Consider the following 10,258-nt stretch of genomic DNA (forward strand, 5'->3'; position numbering starts at 1 on the left):
TCAACCGCTCCTTTCGCTATCAAGAGTCCATGAGTGTCGGGTTTTATTTTTTTTGCCTTTTTCTTAAACCACTCCAACGTCGTGAATGAGTGTGATTGTGAGTCACACGTCTAATCACAGACATAGGATTATGGTCTTTTTTGCTGCTCAGGGATGGCAATATGAACCTGGAAGACGAATTATGGATAATAAAAACAGTTGCTCCCCCTGCTGTGGGCGATCGGGCTTGTCTAGAGAGAGAGAGAGAGAGAGATCGCGGAGGAGTAGATTGACAGGGGAGGGGCCGGAGGCAGGGGGTGGTAGGTGGTGGTGGTGGGGGGAGGGGCGGTAGGATTGATTGACTCGTTAATTGATTTGTCTTTAAGTGAGTAATTATCGTGGAGGAGGAGACTGGAGACCCCTGGGGACGTGGGGAGAGGCCCCGGAGTGCCATCCACGAGACGAGGGCTTCACAAGCGCGTTTATCGGCTTTCTTGCGCAAAATGACTTGACGTGTATAAAACAAACCTCTCTCTCTCTCTCTCTCTCTCTCTCTCTCTCTCTCTCTCTCTCTCTCTCTCTCTCTCTCTCTCTCTCTCTCTCTATACCACTATTTATGTACAATATTGTATAATGACAAACATTAACAGCGGATTTCAATTGCCTCCGTGTTCAGACACTTCAGCCTCTGGTTTCATTCTGTCTTTTTATTTTTTTTATTTTTTTATCTATTTTTTTTCATTCCCCCGACATCGGCGGAATCACTTGACTCAGGTTGCCATAGAAACAGGAATTACCAAAAGCTTCATAATATCTGGATGGAGAGCGAGCGAGGGGGAGAGACACCACTCAGGGAGGGAGAGAGAGAGAGAGAGGCCACTCAGAGAGAGAGAAAGAGAGAAAGAGAGAAAGAGGGAGAGAGAAGACCTTTAATGAGGTGCTTTATTTTTTTCACTCTAAAAAAGACGGAGAAGAAGAGAGAGAAAAAACAACAACAACACCAGTCACAGCGCAGTTAATTAACGTTATTTATTTATTTCCTCATGTTACGTGCCTTGTATATCGCATTACAGCGTCCTCCTCTTCCGTCGCAGCGCAAACCGAGTTACACAAACGAAATCAAGTGAAGATCATCTCGCCCCGTTGGTAATCGTTCGACGCTAGCCAACTGTGGCGAGAGCTTCTTCCTCGAGTGCAGACGGAAAAGAACAGGCCCCTACAGAAACACGTACAGACTTTGATCTTTGCTTTCGGCTCGCGGCTGTGGCTGCTGTACTGTGCCAAGCGAGACCCCCCTCAGTTCGCACTCAACAACACCGTCGCCCAACAACCTCACCCTTAAGGGAGATTCCACCGTCGCTATAGAATCGTTTTATTCAGGTGTTTTCTAACAGAACGCAAACAAAATGACTTTTTTTTTTGTGGCTCAGGAGGTAGAGCGGGTTGGCTGGTGACCGGAAAGTCGCTAGTTCGATCCCCGGCTCAGAGTGTCGAGGTGTCCCTGAGCAAGACGCCTCACCCTGACTGATCCCGACCAGCTGGGAGTTGCCGTGCATGGCTGACACCGCCGTCGGTGTGTGAAAGTGTGCATGAAGGGGTGAATGTTAGGCAATATTGTAAAGCGCTTTGAGAGGCCACTGGTTAGAAAAGTGCTGTATAAACCGTCAATCTACTAGTTATTTCAATGTAGCTGTTGGAGTTTAAAATACGAGTAGGCTACTGGATGCGTAGCAGTCTTTGATAGACGCTTGGATTCCGCAGACAGACCTTGAATGACTGTGTGTTCCTGTGCCTGTGTATGTTCGTCTGCTGAGTCACCCAGCTCAGGGTTGCTCGCACAGCGCGGCAGACAGCTATTAGCTAATAGCCTCGCCCCGCGGCTAATAGCATTGACTTTGTGACAAAATGTGCTAATAATGCTAATAATGTATAGCGTCCTCGCCCTGTGGAGCCATCAGCGAGAAAAAAAGTGTTGAGTTGGAACACATGATCCTATTCCCTCCCCGAAAAAGATGACTTTCTACCACTTTCACTATGCAAGCCTATTTATACGGCCATGTCTTCGTCTTTTTTTCGGAGACCCATTTTTGGTATTCCCCTCAGCTATATGTGTGTTCATATTAGGACACTTTCTGTGAGATAGCCAAAGCTAACCTAATTGCATTTTTGAGAGAAAAAACTAAAAGAGTTCTAGTATATTTAAGGAGCCCTGACCTTGTTTAGGAGATGAAGGACAAGAATGAGTTAGATGTTACGCCTTCGCCTTAGAGCATCGATGGGGATCGCACACACACGCACGCACGCACGCACGCACGCACGCACGCACGCACGCACGCACGCACGCACGCACGCACGCACGCACGCACACACGCACGCACGCACGCACGCACGCACGCACGCACACACACACACATGCACACATGCACACAACCAGCCACACCATAAAAACATTACCATTGCGAACCTGTATAGCAAAAGGATCTGAATATGACAAAGCCATGAAAAAAAAATCGGAAATCCAAATGAATGGTTTGCATTCGGCAGAGATGGAAAGAAAGGATTTCCACGTAGGCCAAATGGAAACCATTCATGTGGATTTCCATCCCAAAGGCATCTGGTGACATCTTGTATTCATGGCGTCATGAAGCGCCCGTTTCTGGAAATAACCCATGGTGTGTTGACGTCCATCTTTAGTGCTTTATCAAGACCACTGTAACATGCCTAGGGATAAGTGAACTAGCCCCCCTTCCTCTCCAATCACACACACAGACCCATTTCACCATCCTCTGTTCCATCAACACTATTCTTCCTGCCATTCCCAACTTTCACACCTTTTTTTTCAGTCCTCGGCAACAATGCCTTGAGAATTTCACTTTTCGCTTGTTTGTATTTTTTTTGTATTATTTTTTAACGGCACCGCCTAAAATGCCTTGAGGTTCTCACGTTGTTTTTTACGTTTTATTGTCTTTTTTTTATCTGCACTCTGCTACGATGCATTGAGAAGATGCAACGCTATACTTACTGCCATCAACACCTTTCACCTTTGTTTTCAGTGCTTGCCTCCAACGCCTTGAGATCCTCACTTTTCACTTTTTGTTTTTTCATCTTTTTATCAGTGCTCGGCTACACTCCCTGGAGAGGATCGGATGAGCAGGGCCAGATAAAAAATGAGGCGTCACAAAATCAAATTGAGATTTCCTTTTTTTTTTTCTTGCTTTATCGCAAGCTCACAATCGCTCCCTGTGTGTGTGAGTGAGTGTGATTGAGTGAGGTAGTGAGTAGTTGAGTGTGTGAGTGAGTGAGGAGGTTAGTGAGTGAGTGAGTGAGCAAGTAAGTGAGTGAGTGTTCGTTTTTGTGTGTGCCCGTGTTGATTGCACCTCCTTGTTGCTCCTGCTGCACAATTCATTCGAGATTGTGATCTTGTTGTCGAACAGAAACCATGGCTAAAACGCAACATGGGCGGGAAGGTAATGTGTGTGTGTGTGTGTGTGTGTGTGTGTGTGTGTGTGTGTGTGTGTGTGTAGAATCAAGGGTTTATTTCATATAAAAGTACATTATATTATCTAATATATTATAAAAAGATGAATTAAAATCAGCCTACAGATGGAATCGGTGTAGTGCATGTTTGCCAAGGAAATTACACAAAAGTAAACCATGTTTACTTGTATTTGTTTACAGGCCGGTCTTGCCCTCACCAAGATGTCGGCCACATTAACTTATCAGAGCAAAGGGATCAAGGCAGTCCATGCGGCGCCTGGGTATATGTTTCTATTGTCTGGCCTTACGGGCCTTTGAGTTGATACATGAGGTGGGTGTGATGCAAGACCTGGCCACTCGAGACCTGCCCACGTTTGGGTATTGAAATCCAATCAGCAAATCATTGGTCTCACCCCGTATACAAATAGGACCCTGCTCACACAATGAGGTTTGGAACGTCAGGAACAACTGTGTTCGGTGAGTAACGGTTCCCAGAGAGTTCTCCTTTGATCCCGTCAGAGCTTTGTTGTCCGAGCGTCGTGTTTTTCATTTCTAGTTTTTATTAAATGTCTGGGTGGATAAGCAACGTTGTGGGTCTGTGCATAATAACTTTGACCATGTGGCTTGTGAAGTTATGAAGCGAGCATAAACTAAGTCCTTCTTATCTTCGTTAATGCATAGACAAGCTCTGTGGTAGGTGTGTGGTTAAGTAGATTTGACTTGACGGAAAAGTACAGAAAGTTCAGTCATTCATTCTAGGCCAAACTTCTCAAACTTCTCAAACTGATAAAACAAGTGTACCCCTTAAGATATTTTTTCAGCTGAGTACCCTCTTCACCGGCCAGCATAAAACGGAAGCCTTTAGAATTGAAACTTGCTCGGGGTTAAAAAGAAAAAAACAACTTGTTGGCAATTTTCTTTTTCTATTTTTTAGAATGATACTTGCTAAAAAAAACGGATACAACTAGTTGGCTGCTTATTTTTTGAATTGTATTTTTTTGAATTGATACTTGAATTTTTATTTTTCTGAGTACCTTCTGCACTACTCCAAAGTAGCAGTACACTTACCCCCAAGACATAATATTCGCCAGGGATGGATTTGGATGGATTTTATTTGGATCCCCATTAGCTGTTGCAATAGACATCAGCTGCTCTTCCTGGGGTCCACACATAACATATAAGAATACAAGAGATCAACACACAAGACAACCAATTAAAAAATACAAGCATGGATAACTAAACCATCAGCACAAAAAACGAACAACGTAAAAAATAAAAGTAAATATTAAGTAAAAGTAACATTTTGTAATACATACTAGGATTCAGTGGAAACAGCCATGAGGTTTCACTTGTTTCGCTTCACTTGTTTTTTGAAAGGGAGTTCCATTCAGGCAAAACCCCCTCTACCGTTTTAACATTGCAGTTCACAGACACGTCGATATCTATGAAAGACGAAATTGAAGGCTGGGATGAGATGTCATGGCATCGCCTATTTCCAGGTAGGAATGTCAGAATCAAAGCCACAGCCTTGGGTTATCTTGTGCGTAACTTTAAGGTTTGGTGCAAATGGGTGTGTTAAAATGGGAGATTCCTAGTGTTTTTCTTGATGCGCTGCCAGAAGATGACAGTATTGTAGATAGTGTAGCTGTGACATATATAAATATTATCCAGTAGGAAAAAGTGAAACTGATCTTAAATGCTTTTTATGTTTTTTATTTTCCAATGGCCTTTTATATAAATGGTAATTTTCGGGGTTTCAATCTTTTCCGGTACATATCATACCACTGAGGCTGCAAAGGGTGAGACCGTCTCTAAATTGCATTTTCTTTAAATGCGCCACGTTTATTGAAATGTGCATAAAAGAGATCAGGCTGAATGTAGTTAGGTTTCTTTACGCCTCAATTAAAAGCAAATGAGCATGGTTCTTCTGCCATACAGTTGCATAATGGATACATTCTCCTTTCTGTGACTAGTCCCATTTCTGCAAATTATTTTAATATGTTGGTTTGATTCAGACAATTTGGTGAATACATGAATAATAATTTGCTCAATTTCATTATTTTTTTTTTAATCCACAACCCCTTTCGAACTTTGTACAAGACGGGGAAATAATTCCCTTTTATTTGAGAAATCTGCTTTTTTCATTCAAATGTATTCATTCAATTCAACCACCAACCACCACCGACATTCTGTGATGTGTGATACTTTCACCGTACTTTTCGAGAATCACCTTCTGCCTGAAGACCAACAAGAGTGTGAAAAATGGCCTGCAATTTGTGTCTCTAATTCCTGCCTCCGTCTGTTCTCTCTCCTCTTCTCTGTACCTTCCCTTGCTCTTGGCTTGTTCGACTCTTGACTCCAGTCTCAGAAGGAACTGCTTGCCATTGGGGGTTTATTCCTAAAACCGGTTCCATAAGGACCGCGATGCCAGAGACCGGTGATGCCCTCCACCCTGAATTTTACCGAGGCACCCGACATGAACCCTCAGATCGCGTTGGCATGGTAACCGCAGTTTCCGTACCAATCCAACGTTTTTTTTTACTTTTATAGCTCACAGATGGAAAGAGGATAAAGTATAGTCTTCATTTTTTTTGTCTTCCTTCATATAGGCATTTGGCAGACGCTTTTATCCAATCGCGAAGGGATATCTGGTTCCATGTCATCAAGGAACAGGTATGGCTTAATGGATCTAGCTGAAGGATGTTAGTTAAGTTGTGTATATTGGAGAGAACTCAAATGCATTCCAGCTGGCAACAACATAGCCGTCTACAATCAAATGTATCAATCAAAGACCATCTTTATTTTAACCAATCATTGCTTTCATCAGCAACAAACTCCAGCAAGATTTCCAGACTTTCTTTGCATAAAAAAATATACTGCAGATGTCACTTTGACTCACTTCTGTTCATTACCGTACAAGTATGTGTGCTGTGGAGATGAACCCCAGCCCACGACGTTGGCACTCAGCCTGGTTGGCAGCCAAACCTCGTCTGCTGCATTAGCGGACGAACGGTGCTAGGAGCTAACTGCGCATCGCCGGAGAAGGCCCTGCGCGAAACGTGTAGCGTCGCTTCGAAACGCTGTCGAACTGAAATGTTTCTCCGGAGAAATCCCATTTCAGGGTTCAACGGCTCTTCCGGCGGCCGCCCGAGCGAGCCGCCGTGTAATGTATGCCCTCGTAAAGCTTGTCGACTTAATCGATTTTCTTTTTTTTTTTCACCAGCCTATTTTCAATTATTCGACTATACTTTTTTTTTTTTTATCCGCAGGTTTTTGCGCTCGTTTCTCACATCGTTGCTTCTCTTGTGTTTTTTCAATTCGGCGAAAGGTGTGTGAGTAAATAACGTTTTTTTTTTTTTTGTTGTTTTGTGGAGAATAAAATGGATTGTTTTCATTGAAATGTAAACGCCTAATATCATGGCATTTCCAATAGCCTGTGCTGTACCCAGCAACTGCCAATCAGGAAAAATGACAAATTCCCTTTAACAGTCGCCAAAAGAATCATCAAACCTCCATGTTGTGGTTAAATTTGTTGTACGTAGTTGCTTATAATACTGTTTATCGGAGCATACTCCTGTATGGACCTGTATCTATTCAATCAGTCTCTATGGATTCAAACATTGAAATAGTAAATGGATTACATTACATGCAGCTATATGGTTTGTCCGAAGTCCCATAGAAATCTATTTTGTAGTTCCAATGGTGTCTGGTGATGCTCTGACCTTTCTTTAACATGATGTATTTCTCGTTTTTGTCGTACCTTTTATGAATCTCGTTACACTCTGTATTAACGGTCTCCAATTTCCAACAAGGTGTAAAGTAGATTAGCCATTGCAAGCTGTTTTCAGATCAAAGTCATTGTCACATATTGTCCTTCCAGAGGAAAGCTGCTACAGCCTACTGCTTTGCAGGCTGATTAAATCAGATCTCCAAGAAACTTGTCGATGAATAACTGATGCAGATTTGGGATACAAAATCTATCCAAAAAAAATTGTGGTTGTCTTGTGATTTCCTTGTTTTTGTCAGTAAACGTTGACAAAACTTAGTCGGTATGTTGTATTTTGGTCAATGAAATTACAGATGGCACGTGGACACAGAAAGAAGGCGCCAATGATGGCTAGAATGAATTGCGCTAGAGTACTGCGGTCATTAACTCAACATTAATGGAATAAAGAGGCACCATTGCGAGATGGCTTACCTCAGCTTAGCAGTTTTCCAAATCTCCCACACTGGCTTTCGTTTTTAAATGAATTTTTTGACAACCTGTAAATTATAATACATTTCTAATTGAGTAGATGACATTTACATTTATTCATTTAGCAGACGCTTTTATCCAAAGGGTAAATTACCAGCGAGCTTCAACAATCCATCAAAGCACATAATCGATACTGGCGCAACTACAAGAATCTAAGTGCTGCACCACAAAGTTTCCAGAAGGCTACCAGACACGCAAGTGCACGATGGTTGATAGTCTATCAAAACAAAAGGTTCAGTCCGTTTTTACTCATCCTCCTTATATGGCTTTAATTATCAAAATAATTAAACTGAGTTAACCACTTCATCACTAGTCGCCCTCTACCTCTACCCCTCTCACCTTTAATTTTTTTGACAAAGATAACATACCCTAAGTGAATATAATATCGCCACAACTATGGTCTATGCAATGGGCATATTGGTACCAAAATAAAGTTAACACCTGTGACATTGTTTAATTTAACATTCAGTGTGTGAGTTACTGGGTCAGACTGATTAAAACTAGGAACATTGCATACGTGTCGGGCGGCATGTGGCTCGGAAGGAAGAGCGGGTTAGCTGGTAACCGGAAGGTTGCTAGTTTGATCCCTGGCTCCTCCTAGAGTGTCGAGGTGTCCCCGAGCAAGACCCCTCACCCTGACTGCTACTGACGAGCTTGCTGTCGCCTTGCGTGGTGTACACTGCCGTCGGTGAGTTAATGGTTGACAGTGTTGTAAAGGGCTTTGAGTGGCCGCTGATTAGGAAAGTGCTGTATGCAGTGCATAAGTGGAGGATTTTAATCAACAGACACAAACACATTGGGAAACCACCGAGTTCATCAGCAGGCAGACTTTAGGTTCGTAGCAGGGCGTCAGATTTGTACTTGGGTCCAGATAGGATGGCGTCAAACTGAACGCTGTTTCCTGGCAGTTTCTACCGGCCCTTTTCTGCACGGTGCCGCTATAAACCAACCGGCGTTGTCAATAACTGCCATCACTGCTGGTGCAACGGCCTTCCCTCACTCTGGTACGATGGTGTTCAGGGAGATGTAGCTGAACTTGGGTGGCCGGTGGTGGTGGGCGTGGGGCTTGTCACCGTGGCGACGTGGAGAGTCTTCATCAACGTACTGACGTGACTCTTTTCTAGGAACCCCTTCACCTGATCACCCCTTCACTCTCTCTCTCTCTCTCTCTCTCGCTCTCTCTCTCTACCATTTGACTCCTTCGCGGACTCCGACTTCAGCAGCTGACTTCCCCTCACATTCTCTCACAGCCTCTCTACCTCGCTCTCTCACAGCCTCTCTACCTCGCTCTCTCACAGCCTCTCTTTCTCTCTCTCTCTCTCTCTCTCTCTCTCTCTCTCTCTCTCTCTCTCTCTCTCTCTCACAGCCTTTCTAGCTGTCTCACTCCCTCTCTCACTGGCACTCTCTCAACGACTCCCTCCATTACTCGCTCTTACCCTCTCGCTCTCTGTCTCCCTCTGTTCCTCCCTCAATCATGCGCTCTCTCAATCACTCTCTCCCCCTCTCTCGCTCATATTCTCTGTCTCACCCATCGTTCTCCCCCTCTCAATTTCTCTCTCACTCGCACTCACCCACTCTGTTATCCACTCTCTCCCTGGCTCGGTTCCTCGCTCACTCAGCTCTCTCTCGCCCTCCCCCAGACTTCCTCCCTCACCCTCTCCCTCCCCCCTCTCCCCCCCCTCCTCTCCTCCAACCGGAGCTACTTTGTCTTCAGATAGAAGATAGTGGTAATGAACACTTGATACCTCCTCGTTTGCAAAAAACGGCCTTCCCCCCCTAACCCCCCCCCCCAAATCCCTTCCCCTCTCCTCCCACCTCCCTCTCCTCCCACCCCTCGGAGGGTGACTTAGAGGCGGGTCCTCTGCGCGGGGAGCGGGCTCTGGAGCGGCGTGTCGTGTGTGAAGGATTTAGGGGCGCGGTCACCTGGCAGACCAAGGCGCTCTGCTTCCTGTCGACCTTCTCGGCCCCTCCCACCACCCGTCATCTCTCTTCTCTCTGTGCTCTTCCTCCCACTCACTCTACCTCTCCCTCCCTCCCTCCCTCCCTCCCTCCCTCCCTCCCTTCCTCCCTCCCTCTATCTAACTTACTCAGTGGTCTCTGTCTATTTCTCAGTGGCCTCTCTCTCTCTCGCTCTCTCCGTCTAACTCAGTTCTCCCTTTCTTCCTCGGTGCTTTCTCGCTCTCTCTCTCTCTCTCTCTTTTGCTCACATTATCTTCCTCTAACTCAATGGTCTCTCTCTCTCTCTCTCTCTCTCTCTCTCTCTCTCTCTCTCTCTCTCTCTCTCTCTCTCTCTCTCTCTCTCTCTCTCTCCCTCCTTCACAACTCTTATCCCTGTTTCCACTCTTCCGTCCGCTCTCTTTCTCTCGCCCTCGCTTTTTTTTTCTTTTCTCGTTCTCTCCTTCTGTCCATCTCTTGTACGTCTCGCTATCACTGTTTGGGCCTCTATCCCAACCCTCTCTCCTCTCCAACTCTCTCTCTCTTTCTTCTATATCACTCTTCCATGCTGTCTCACCCTCCCTCTCTCTAGCTATCTCTTTCTAATTGAAT

The 10,258-nt window shown here is 44.8% G+C and overlaps 1 long non-coding RNA gene across 3 annotated transcripts; it reads left to right on the top strand.

Moving 5' to 3' along the window:
• The first annotated feature begins 3,917 nt into the window (after positions 1 to 3,917).
• Positions 3,918 to 7,715, top strand: LOC132455547 (uncharacterized). 3 transcript variants are annotated; one of them, XR_009525283.1, is made up of 4 exons: positions 3,918 to 3,933; positions 5,819 to 5,958; positions 6,066 to 6,129; positions 6,284 to 7,715. It is a non-coding gene; the product is annotated as an uncharacterized LOC132455547 (long non-coding RNA). The 3 variants fall into 3 exon arrangements; XR_009525284.1 differs by having other exon boundaries at positions 7,337 to 7,715; XR_009525282.1 differs by having other exon boundaries at positions 6,066 to 7,715.
• The last annotated feature ends 2,543 nt before the right edge of the window (positions 7,716 to 10,258 follow it).

Source organism: Gadus macrocephalus, chromosome 4 (assembly GCF_031168955.1).
Source record: "Gadus macrocephalus chromosome 4, ASM3116895v1".
Taxonomy (NCBI): Eukaryota; Metazoa; Chordata; class Actinopteri; order Gadiformes; family Gadidae; genus Gadus; species Gadus macrocephalus.